This window comes from Marmota monax, unplaced genomic scaffold (assembly GCF_021218885.2).
Source record: "Marmota monax isolate L192 unplaced genomic scaffold, Marmota_monax_Labrador192_F-V1.1 WCK01_AAM20220418_F8-fsc00119, whole genome shotgun sequence".
NCBI classification, from domain to species: domain Eukaryota; kingdom Metazoa; phylum Chordata; class Mammalia; order Rodentia; family Sciuridae; genus Marmota; species Marmota monax.
The window spans coordinates 1345495-1359107 of NW_026694771.1; positions in this window are offsets into that span (position 1 = coordinate 1345495).

The window sequence follows — 13613 nt, forward strand, 5'->3', positions numbered from 1 at the left end:
GTCCCCCACTCCAATATATGTTTTCTAATCCATTGCCAATTGGTTTCGTGGCCTGTTCAGTCAGTGTATTTTACTATTGGGAGACTGGCAGTAACAAATGAGTCAGGTTATTTCTCTTTCTACTTCTGCATCTTTTTACATGGTCCTAGCATCTAAAGAGCGGCCTCTGTTATGATTTCAGTTCCTCTGTGGTGATATGTCTCCTAGGACATGGTGACATCCTCCCTCTTAGATTTTAAATATAGTAGTATCTTTCTGTTCTTTCTATTCCATGGTTTACTTCATTATCTCCTATTTCATTTTCAGATCCTTCAATATCATTAAAACATCTTTCTTGTGCAAAATTCCCTCTAAGGAACTGAATGCCATGAATTTTTGTGTGTGTGTGACGATACCTATACTGATTGTGTAAACTTAAATTTTAATCCATAGACATTCACTCCACGAATCAGGGTTTAAACCATCAGACTGGTGCTAGTGTATGCAACTATGTTACACAGATTTTCATTGCTGTGACCAAAATACCCGACAAGAACAACTTAGTGAAAGTTTCAGAATGATTACAGTTTCAGAGGTCTCAGTCCATAGATGGATGACTCCATTTCTCTTAGCCTAAGATAAGGCAGAATTTCATACTCAAAGAACATGGTAAAAGAATATTTCTTACCTTATGGTAGCCAGAAAGTAGAGAAAGAGAGGGGAAAAGGCCACAGTGAAGAACAATCGTTTCAGGGTATACCTCAGGGACCTACATCCTCCAGCCACATTTCACCTACTTATAGTTTATCGTCAAGTTAGTCTATTCAAAGTATTATGACACTGATTTTTGTTTCAGCTCCCACAATTCAATAATTTTACCCTTGTACATTCCTGCATTAACTCAGAAAATTTTAGGGACTCTTTATATCCAAACCGTAATATTCTGTCTCTGAACCCCTAAAAGCATCCCACAGTGCAAAATGAATTCAGTCCATGTTCAAGAGTCCCATAGTCTTAACAGTTTCAGAATTTCCCAAATAGCCCAGTCCAAAGTTTCATCTGAAACTTAAGATATTAACTCTTGGCTACAAACCTTATAAAAATCAAACACAAGTTTCATGTATCTTGCACAGAGTAAACATTCCCATTCTAAAATAGGAGCATAGAAAGAAGAAATGGGTCCAAAACAAGACTGAACTCCACCCAACAAAATTGGTTCTCTATTTCCTGTTTACCTCCTGGAACACATGGTGGTGAGAAGTGCTATACATAGGACTTGGGGAGCCCTACCCCTATAACCTTGCCATTTGCAGTATACATAAGTTCTTTACCCTGGTTCTCTCCACAGCAAGCAGCTTTTATTGGTAGATATTCATGCAACTGGCATTTCTTAATTCCTAGCATCTCTATTCTATCTTTAGCATCCACATCACAATTTCATACATCACCTTTTTAGGAGCAGACTGCCTGGTCTTCCATTGTGCACTCACACAGAAGCAGCTCATATGAATGACACCAAATTTACCACTAGCAGAAAGTATTTGGACCCCTTGGAATTGTGGCTGAAAGCAACTTTAGCTTTAGAGTGCCTGCACTGCTGAATATGATTAAACAATTTTCTAGGCCACCTTGTATAAGAAGGTGCCCCCATGATGATCTCTTCCCAAAGGAACTTTTCCTTCTAAATCCTTGAAACTACAATGAATGTGATCTTGCAATTTTGTGAGATGCCCTCAAGCCATCTTTTCTATTGTGTGTGTGCAAAGTGCTTAGCATGTCTTTTGTTGCTGTAATCTCTTTAACAACCACAACTGTCTTGGCCCCACTTTTATAAGCATTTTTATGGTCAAACAGCAAGATTTTAAAATCCTTCATCTCTGTTTTCTGCTCCCAATTCTTATAGTAAACTAGCTAAAGCTTCCAGAAATATCCATGCCAATAACATTATGTGTTACCTTGAAATTTTTTCCATCAGATTAATTAGTCCATGACTTTTAAATTCAGCCTCATGCTGGGCACAGTGGTAGAGGCCTATAATCCCAGTGGCTAGGAAGTCTGAGGCAGAAGGAGCTTGAGGATTCAAAGCCAGCCTAGGCAATTTAGCAAGGCCATAAGCAACTTAACAAGACCCTGTCTCTAAATAAAATATAAAAAGTACAGGAGATGTGGTCAGTGGTTGAGTGCCCTTGGATTCAATCCCCAGTTTAAAAAAAAAAAAAAAAAATTCAGGCTCACACAGTCTTAGGAGCTGGGGAAATGTAGATAAGTTCTTTGTCAGAATATAATACGAGTGCCACTTGTCCAATTTTCAATAGTGTTCTCCTTTCCCTCTGAACCCTCAAAAGCACAGTTAGCATTCCTGTTGATGCTTTTGTATTCTGAGCTGCCATCAAAATCACCCATTTAGCTCTGCTTACAGTGTTCTAAAGTTTTGCCAGCTTGCACCATGACTTCTCCAAACTTCTGCCAAATACTGTTTTCAAAGTCTTCTGAACTGGGCTGGGGATGTGGCTCAAGTGGTAGCGCACTCGCCTGGCATGCGTGCAGCCTGGGTTCGATCCTCAGCACCACATACAAACAAAGATGTTGTGTCCGCCGAGAACTAAAAAATAAATATTAAAATTCTCTCTCTCTCTCTCTCTCTCTCTCTCTCTCTCTTTAAAAAAAAAAAGTCTTCTGAACCACATGGTCAGGTTAGTGACAGCAACAACCCCACTTCTTGATACAGTATCTTTTATATGCACCATGAGAACAGTTTTTGGAAAATGAATGCTTTGCAATAGATTTCAGAAAGTACATGTTAACTGATTGAAAGATGAACCGAAGTCATATTTTCAGATTTTTGACATAACATATTCAATACTTATAGTTCATTTTGGGCGAGAGACATCATGTACCCATGCCAAATTATCAATTTAGATATTGTACAACTGATATTAGGAATTATTGTTCTTACTAAATAGCAAGCATATGCAATCTGATCTTATTTAAAAAATGCCTAAAAATGCTATGTCTTGCTGGAGTCTCTGATTATCAAATACAAAGTTAATGAATGTATCCTGAAAGCTTTTACTCAAGATTGGAAAGACTTGAGTGTACCTGACACTTCTGAATATCTGGGGAAAATAACACAAGATAAATTCAAAGTTAAATTAAGCTGTAATAGATTCAACATGTTTTCTTTTCAAATTGAATTAATGCATACTGATGTTTAGCAAGGATAATAGGTAATGTTGAGATTAATAAATCCATTACTTTTGGATGCGTTTTAGAGGCAAATTGGAGGGTTCATTTCTTCTAAGACTCATATCAAATTTCTGATGCAAATGTTCTTAATAAAATTTGTTAAGCCAAATGCAAAAAATAATATAAAGATTATATTTATTAATCTGGTGATCTCCATTAGTTTCTTTGACATCCTAAGCTTACTTAGTCTTCAGGCTAATTATTTAAAAACTTGTGTTTCTTTCTTTTCTTTTTTTATTAGCTACACATGACATTATAATGATCTTGGCAGTTCAAAACTAGTGTTTCTTATAGTGTTACATGTTAGAGTTTATCTGAACCTTCTATGTCTCTTCCTTCATATAGTAGAAAATTGCCTTTTAATAGTAGAAGGAAAACTTTAGTCTTAATAGTGTCTTCTTTCATCCATCCAATAAAAATCCAGACTCAAATGCTAGCAACATAATTTAACAACCGTGAGATTTCCAACAAGTCATGATTTTGGGAAAGCTGTTTCCTTGAAAGTGAAATATGTGTTTTCTAATTTATAGGGTTGTATTTGTGTGTGTGTGTGTGTGTGTGTGTGTGTGTGTGTGATACTTCAGTATCAAAAATTTGAAGGCTCTTTTTCTACTTAATACCATTGACAAATGACAAAAAGCTTCTGAGCGCTGACAGGAAATTTTGTTCAGTGGCCAAAGAATGGAGAAAGGGAGATTCATGCTTTAAAGGTGCATTCTCCCTGAGCAGGTCTGGGCGCTAGGTTTCTGTTTCAACTGTGCTGTGAGCAGGCATGCTAGTTAGGTAGGCTCTCATCAAAGCTTGCATGGAGATGGGAGATTTTCAGGAATTAGGGTCCCACCTTCTTTCTTCTATAACTTGCGTATAGTGGGATCTCTCATGGTGCCAGTGGGTGTGAATTTTTTGTCATTATTATGAGAATATAATGAGTCCAAGGTTGTATGGGGTATCAAAATGGTTCCCAAAGCATGTGTAGCCAGTTTGGAGTTCTCTTTTGTGATTGGAAGTATTCGATAATTTGATGGTCTTGGCAGTTGAAAACATGAGGTTATGGGCGTCCAGCTTAAGATTTTTCAAGCAAGCAATATCTGTAAGCAATGCAACTGATAAGACAAAAGACTGTCATTAATTTGGGGGTTCATTATGGCAACAAGAGAATTAAATGAGGGTTAATGCTGTAGGTGAAAATGCTTTCTCCACTAGTGGAATATATTAACATTAGGGTTTATCTTTTTGTCTTTAAATAACTAGTTTCTAGATGTAAATCGTGGGCTCCTTCTCTCTGGCAGGGCAGGTGGAAAATTAATAGACTATGACCTCTGAACTTAAAAAATATTGGTAATATAGTTAAGTTAAGCAAGTCAATTTATGTTGTTTGGTTTAAAAAATCAGAATAAACCCTTGGAAACAATATTTTCTGAGATTAACACTTATCTTGAAAATTGGGCTTATTTTTCATCTGTTCAAGTGAGTATAATTTAGTGTTATGGAAATCAAATATCAGAGTTGCAAAAATTCTAGCAAGACTTTATTCCAGAGTCCTCAATTTAACAGGTGATAAAGTTACAGGCTAAGTAGACAAAACTTGTCTGAATTCATCCAGCAAAACAGTGAATGTGTCAGGAATACAGCTCTGTTCCTTTTATTTTACATGCAGAAATACTTTCATAGGATTACTTATTTTATTTTTATTTGTTCCAGACTTTCTTGAGCCATAGCTTCCTATATTCTTGGAAACTTTGTATCTAATGTAACAAAAGAAAAAAAATACATGGATGCAAAAGAGAAGACCATAAGCCCAGTGGTCTTTTGTTGCAGGGCTTACCAACAAGGATTTGCCCATCTCAGAATTGCCTATTAGAAAAAAAAAATAGGTCAGAGATGCAAGATTGCGAAGTGTTAAGTTCTCAGAAAGACCAATGTAAATAAAGTATCAGAATTAGATGACAAGTGTATGTGGATTTGAGGAAAGTCAAAGGTAGGCAAAATGTGAGACTTACTATAAACAGTCATTTTATTGGCTTGAAAGTCCTAGGAATTATATACTGACAAGTACCACTTTGGTAGAGAAATAAGGATAATAGGGACTAGAATGAAATCTCCAAAGTTAGTATCTCATCCTGATTTCTAACTGAACTCCAGTTCTGTATCTCCAGTTATGTATGAGCTATCACCAAATTTATACCACAAATTCCCACCACATGCAGAATTAATGAGTTAACATTGTCATATTTACTTTTAATTGCTTTTATAAATAAAGCATTACAAATTGAGTAACACTCTTCTTTCCCAGTACCTTTTTTAACACAATAGATGCTTAGCAAGCATCTCAATTCTATTATGAAAGAATCTATGAATTTCTAGTTATTTCTTAAGTGTCAGTATTTATTTTATTCTATTTTTCATCAAATTTTTGCTATCTAGAATTCTAATTACTATTGAGGAAGAGCTATAAAATTAAAAAGTCATGGAGGATAAGGTGTTTTCTACATTTGACATGTTCTTACTTAAATATCTCCCTTTTTTCTTTTTTTCTCAACCCTTATTATTGTAATTATTTTTATACAACCATTAGTTGAATCTTTTAATTTTTATTTCTATGGTTGCCATGCCCTCAATATTTCAAGGAATCTGAGGAGAAATCAAAAGAGAAGAGCCAGATGTGGAAATGAAGCCTGAATTTTCTGAGTGGTGTCTTATTCAATTAGATAACTCCTTAATTCAAAGCTTTTCTGAGGCAAGGAAGACATAGCCTTAGAATGAATTTTCTATACTCAATTTTAGGGGTAATTGAACAGAAAAATAGCAAGAATCATGGTGAGCTATGTATGGAATAATCCCCCTTAACATATTTTTTATCACTGTAGAAATAGACAAAAGTCCTGATTTTTAAGGGTATAGCAGGTAGAAAGGAAATGATCCAGTGAATTCTTTCCACCTGGAGGATATTAAAAGCCAGAAGATGGTCTCATCTCAGTTTGACATGAAATGTGCACCCAATTCTTGAATATGGATCGTGTCCCAGTTATCCATATATTTTTTTAACCTAGTGCTATATGACTGTAATGGGCTGGTCTCATGACATCTTCAAAGGCCAGCAGGAAGCTCGGGAGCCAGAGCAGGCCAGAAGCATTGGTCTAGTTAGTGAAAGGTCAGGCAGCACATGCATTTACGTGTGTTCTGCTACCAACTCCCCAGTTAGTACACAACTAGAGGTATTGACAAGTCTGAAAAGCCATCTATGGTTCAGGTGTCAACAGAACCTGCAAACAACACAAATCACAGAGAGAATCCTGTGGTTCTATTATTTCAAATTTCCAAAGATCTGTGCTAAGTAATTGCTTTGATTTTGTTTCTATGGGTGCCATGTTCTCTGCTTACCTAATTCAATGCTATTATTAAAACCTGGCTATATTGTGCTATACCCATTTAGGTAGTAGAATACTTGATTTTTACTTAGGATATGCATTTTTCAAAGATATACAATACTCTTCTAATTTGCTCAGTTTTCCCTCTATGGCTCCTGGAAAGTACTATTTTTCTCAGGGGAGGAAGATAAATATTGTCCCATTTAGTCAAATTCACACTGAAAAGAAGACAGGGAGAAGAAAGGAACCATCACAAACTCTTCCTAATACCTCCTTAGAACAGAACCAACCTTCCTTCCTTCCTTCCTTCCTTCCTTCCTTCCTTCCTTCCTTCCTTCCTTCCTTTCGAGTCTGTCACAATCTACAAAACTCACCCAGATCATCCATTAACTGACAAATGTACAGTCTTGAATGAATGATTTCTAGTGTCCAAACCATGTGAAAGAGTATAAATCATGTTCTATTAGTTTTATTTAGAAGAGTTAGACTTTATTTGTAAACTGTTAAGTAGAATTCTTTCCTGAAACATGATAAGTGTAAGAAAATGGAAGCATTTCTTAATATTAAGTAAGCAGCATTGAGTCACCTTGCAATAGTCACAGGTGTCTAATAATGGATGTGCTATTTTCCAAGGTAGTGAGCCTGCACAGATGCTAATATTGCATATCTATGTTACAGGAGGGTTCATGCATTGAGTGTATGTCATGGCCATACTGAAAACAAAACCTCTCAATATTTGAAAAGCTCTTTAAAGCTTGCATGTACTATTATCATTCTTAATTACACTAGCTCTATGAGGAAAATAGATGTAGCGTAATTGTCTTCATTTGATGCATGGGGAAATGCTGAGCATCAGAAAAATTATGTGACTTTCTCAAAGTTATGTACCAGGAAAATTAAAAAGCTAGAACTCACATCCTGTATTTCTGCTGCTGTGTTCTTGCAGTTTGCATCATATATACACATTCATGTTTCTAGTTTTGTGATGGGTAGCATTTGAAGAACTCTCTCTGAAAGATTCACTCTTCTTCTCAGAATTTCTCTCTTTTTTGTGCTCTCTACATCTACTCAATTCTTGTTCCATTCACAAAACACAAATTGCAAAGTCCACATGCACTGGTTAAAGACCTAGAGTGTGATTCAGAATTTGAAAAAAAAAAAAAATTGCCACCCTACTCCCTGACCTGAATCATTCCTCTTCAAACTTTGCCCTGGAATCCAGAATAAGAAGAATACCAAAACGGGTACCATCCTTTGTTATTCTCTCTGCAGTGATGGAATTCTGAAAGGTCATGGGGTGAGAGGAGGAACATTTCTTGCTGTGAATTTCTCTTGAGATGAACACTGCTTTTTAATCTAAATCTGTGGTTATGTAGTCATTCAGCTGGTGACTAATTGGGATGGCTGTGCCCGAGATGGTAGCAGGAAGCCAATTCTATGAGGCTGAGAATGGGCTCCTACCTTGCTATAATTTACTGCCATAATGAGAGGAAAGAGAAAAATACCACTAATATTTCATAACCAGAGTGTTAGCAGACCTTTGTGTTTCCCTCCAACAATCTGAAGCACACCATAAGGAAAAATATGAGTTGCCATCCTGTGTAGATTGGTTCAGTTGCTTTATTTTTTAATATTTCAAGATTAATTCAAACAATTTTTCCATTCTAAAAAAAATAATTTGTTTTCTTAAAAATGGGCTAAATCTGTATAATGCTTATGGTAGTATGGTCATTTTGATAAGATTAATTCTGCCTATCCAAGAGCAAGGTAGATCTTTTCATCTTCTAAGGACTTCTTTGATTTCTTTCTTTAGGGTTCTGTAATTTTCATTATATAGATCTTTCACCTCTTTTGTTAAGTTGATTCCCAAGTATTTTCTTTTTTTGAGGCTATTGTAAATAGGGCAGTTTTCCTTATTTCCCTTTCTGAGGATTTGTCACTGATATATAGAAATGCCTTTGATTTATGGGTGTTGATTTTATATCCTCCTACATTGCTGAATTCATTTATTAGTTCTAGAAGTTTTCTGGTGGAGCTTTTTGGGTCTTCTAGGTATAGAATCATATCATCAGAAAATAGTGCTAATTTGAGTTCTTCTTTTCCTCAGCTAGTAGAAGCATTGGACTTTCCTTTCTTTACATCTTCTCAGGATAGTAAATACAAAGACTTTCTGTAGGCATGAGTGCTACTTAAAGGCTGAGGTATGCTTTCTTTTTATTGCATTTGCTCAAAATTGATTTTTGTATGTAAATTGGTACAAGTCAAAGTTTAATAATAAAATGTATAAACTAATAATGCAAACTTATGTTCCATTATCTTGTATGAAGTCAATGATAAATGGCACGATGTTAGAAACATTTTGCAGTGTTTATTATCTGAGGTAATCTTTTTTATTTAGATTCTAAATAAGTCGTCCTCATTGCTGCTACATATAGTTTATTTTAAATAATCGTAACTGGTATACCTGTTAATTTTTAATTTGATTTCAAAGTATAAAATATACTATTTCTACTTTTAACTACAACCTATAAATTCCCTAAATAAAGTCAACAAATATGGTGAGTAATTAAATGTGAATGAATCGCTATTACTAAACCCATTTTAATTTGCTAAGTGCGTTTCTGATTGACCATCTTGACTGGAAGTAGAAGCGTTCATGTAATCCATCTGAATGTCCTTCTCAGCCTTGTGTTCTTCTCCAGTTGCCTTTCCCTGCTGTGAAACAGTAAGGCAGGCAGACTTGTGGTTGTAGAAACACATAGCCTTTGTTTATATTGTTTGGTCAAGTCATAAATTTATTCCTAGTCAGGATGATTTGTAGAGAAGGCAACATCAAGGAAATAGAATCAGCGAGGAATATTGAAAGGATCGGATCATTACTTTTGCCATTCCAACTTTCATTTGTTTCATTCAACAAATATTGCACACCATATTATGAGCATAAAAAATTTTTAAACTTTGAGTCCTTCTAGTAATTTTCAGCCTTTCCCGAGAGGCATGCAAGCCATAAGACAAGGAACTCTGTTAAAACAATAGGTGAAAGATTCAGTGCTTCCAATGCCAAAAAGGGATCTTGTCTGTGTCTGGGATTCATTTCCCCAGATTAGACACCTGAATCTGAGTAGAATGTCAAAGGGTGAATTTATGAAGTTAATTTAAGGAAAGATCCTTCTAAAGAGTGTGATATTTAAATAAATGGCAGCATGTAGCCACACGTTGTATGCAAGGCAAATACTTTGATGTGACTAAAATCATGTGTATGCTTAAGGTAGTGGCAAAATTTTTGTTTAGAGAGCTATAGAGAGGTAGTTTTTAAAGTTCTCAGAAATGTTTTGAAGGAACCTGGATTTGAGTTGAATAAGTTTTTAGACTGAAGCATTATAAAAAGCCATACTGTTCTAGCATCTGATGGATCGGAGTGGTAACTGGTAAATGCCTTTCTTTTATTTTCTTCCTACTTATACAAATGTCAAGACAGTCCATTTATAGTGCCTTGTCAGGATGGATACAGTTCCTCTCCATTTCTGTGCAGATCAGGTATACAGAAACACTCCATAATCTTAAAAGACTTCCTCTTATGAACTAGACTAAGGCCATCACAGTAGGGGTAGAGAAGGAAGAGGCAGGAAGGAAAAAGTGTGGGGAGCGATAGGACATGATCTTGACCATGTCCCAGGGAACCATTCAGAGTCAAGGGTGAATGAGAACTAACTGGGATAGGAGAGAAATGATAGCATTTTCAATCTGGAAAAGGACTAGGCATGAGCATGAACTGTGATAGAGGAGAAACAACTTAGAATCCCATGTTCAACTTAATTTGATGGATCACATGTAATTCAAAGATTCCGATTATCCCAGATATTTCAAGAGTACTTTTCATGGCTCATTTTATATGACTGTTACTTTAGTAGCATACATAAGTGAATTCTATGTAACTCCTAGAGCTACAAAAAATTACTTAGAATTGTGCACATATAGCATTGTGGGAACAAGAACAAGGAAATCTTTAAGTTTGCATTACTAATAAATTAATTTATAAATATTAATAAAATATAAATAATAATGATAGTGAAAGGCACTATGCACTAGGCCTATATTAAACATACTCCTGTTATCTCATTTAATCCTTACAACCTTGGGAGGAAGGTTGTTTTTGCAAGCAACAAATAAGAGGTAATAAAGTAAAACGGTTGTTTAAGGCATCATGCTGGCGAGTAGTCTTAGTAGGACTTAGACCCAGGCATGGTGAAAAAGTCAAGTGTAGGTGTGTTTGAGGATAACTTGCACATATATAATCTATAAAGCCTCTGTCACTCTGTCATCATGAAGCTCTGAGATGAAAAGGTAATTGTTTAAGAGGTCTAAATTTATTAGGCCAGTGGAAGTATTTATATCAGGAATTCAAGAGAGAGAGGGAAAAATGAAGCGACTGCCATGTATTCATTGCAGGTTATCAGGGAGCTTATACTAGTAGTTGGGAGAACAGAGCCACCCTTAAAGCAATCCTGAAGGAAGTATCTCAGATCCTTTTGGGGCTCCTGACCTGTCTGTGCTCACTGCAGATGTACCTGAAAGTGGCCTCCATGCTGTTCCCACAGGTCTCACCACTGACATCCAGGTGCCCAAACCAAAAGCATGCTTTAGGATGCTAAGGATACCTGTGTGATGGTGCCTGCTAATTTATAAAGGACATTAAGGGCTATGGAACAAACAATTTTTTAGAATTCTGGTTGCCCTAATAGCAGAAAGTAAATTCTAAACTGGACCTTTCTCTTAAAGTATACTTGATAATGAGCTTTCAAGTATGATATCCAACTCCATCCTGTCTTCCTTGTCCCAGTGGTCCTTTTTGTAAGATTTATGATGAGGGAATAAAGGTGCTCCAATGTCTTGGCTTAAATCCAAACCAGGAAATTCTATTAGGCTTCCAAAATAGATTTCTCCAACAGTTTCAATTAGGTTAAAAAAAAGAAAATCTTACTCCCCCACTTTAAGAAAGTGTGACTGCAGGCCCTGCCATCTTCATTTGGATTCATGGAGGCATAAATGCACTTGTTGAGAAATATATTTGACAGCCACACATTGAAGAATTCTGTAGAAATGTGAGGTTACTGCCATATTTCTGTGAAAATCCATAATCCAACCTCTGGCCTCTGAGGGGGAAAAACTGCTCTTTCTACAGTCAAAGTATCCAGTGGCTCCATTATTCCCAACACAGGGAAGTAAACACATAAATAAAATATTAGTGGTGATTTTTAAGAGCATGTTCTGTTTTTTAAAAGTCTTTTATCACTTTTAAAATAGCTTGAACAATGCATCCTGAAATTCACCAAAGGCATTTTTTAAACCCCTTTTTCTGCAGGAAATGTGTACTCATGAACCTTAATTGAGTCTTAAAGGAAAAGGCTTGATTTGTGGGGTATCATTGTTTTTCCTTCTACTTATAAAAAATTCACTCTTGCTGACTTTTTTACTCCTGTCTTCCTCTTGTTTCACCAATCCACAAGATATACTTGTGAAAATGGATACATTGTAAGAGCAAGGATAAGGGGGAGAGAGAATGCCCATGTCTAAACAGCAACAACATGCAAAAGGGAAGCAGTATTGGAGGAGGATTGTGAGAAAATTAAACAGATAAATTCACAGAAACACCAAATAATTCTTTCCATGCATTTCTTTATCTCCCTCCATTATTCTCTTTGAAGAGCACAGGCCCTGTAATTCCTCTCTTTGTCTTTCTTGTCCTCCACCAAATCTCCAGAACTAAAACAAATCAAATCAAGAATTAACCTTTTAAGCATGAAATATATCTCTATGCTATGCTACGCATGTCCTCTATAAATCATTCTATGGGAGAAGTCTGGGAGATCCACACAGCTCTAATTCCCAGGTGACTCCTGGGGAGCGCTAGCAGCAGCCCCCCTCATTTACTATGATGGCTTTTCTCTGGCTGAAATACTGTTTTGCTACAGCCTACGGTAGGAATAAGCTCTTCAAATAATTTCTTCATGCAATATACAGCAACATCACAATTATAAAACTGCACTGCAGCAAGGTTATAGACCCAGAGGGAAAAAAAAATGGTGAAACGTAATTATTTGTGAGTAATGAAGTAATTCCATGGCCTAAGGCTGTAGAATTATGCCAAGACTAAATCACAAGGGAAAAGATCAAGGAGGTAAGGTGGACTCAGGTTCCCAGCTCTTTTTTCCCATGCTGCATTGTGCAAGAGTGGGCTCCCTGCAGGACTCTGAGCTGTTGGCTCCTAGCCATCTCATTACCACCATCACAACAACCGTGAAACTAATAATGGCAACCATTTACTGAATGCCTATAATGTGCCAGGCATGTGGCACTGTTATCTCTGATCCTTCCCTTAGTCCTACAAGTCAGTACCAATATTCACATTTTACAGAGATATTAAATTAGCTTGTCCAAAGAGGGTCACTGACTCAGGATTCAAATATAGGTAAGCCTCATTCTAATGACTTGGCTTGTGAAGTCAACCTATAGGCCTTTGGTGACTTACCTGTCTCTGTAAGTATCTGTGCTCCACATGTATACTCTTTAAGGAAAAGAAAATCCCAAGAGAATAGGGTTTCTCAACTCCTTAAAATATACCTTGGGTTTTCTTATTACCCCTAAAGCCTTCTTAAACAATATCTTTTCTAATTGCCCCTCGAAGCCCCACAATATTATAATACAATAATACAGTATATATCTATTATATATCTTTTGTACTGTGGCCCTTTTGAGGACTGCAGACTTTTGTAACATCTAAGTGTTTTGCATCCCCTGGTGGTGATATTGACCCTGATGGGGATACATGCTCTCAAGTGGCAGTACACCTTGAAGCCCTCCTTTTATTCAGTGGCACCCAAGAGGGATAACAGATTTCTTCTTTCCCTTCTCCTCATCAGGTAGCTGAAATATATAGTATGACAGAACCTCAGTGATGCAGATCTATGGTGGATCATTGTGTAGATTTAGTAAAGAAGGGGAACTATTCGGGGAGCATTC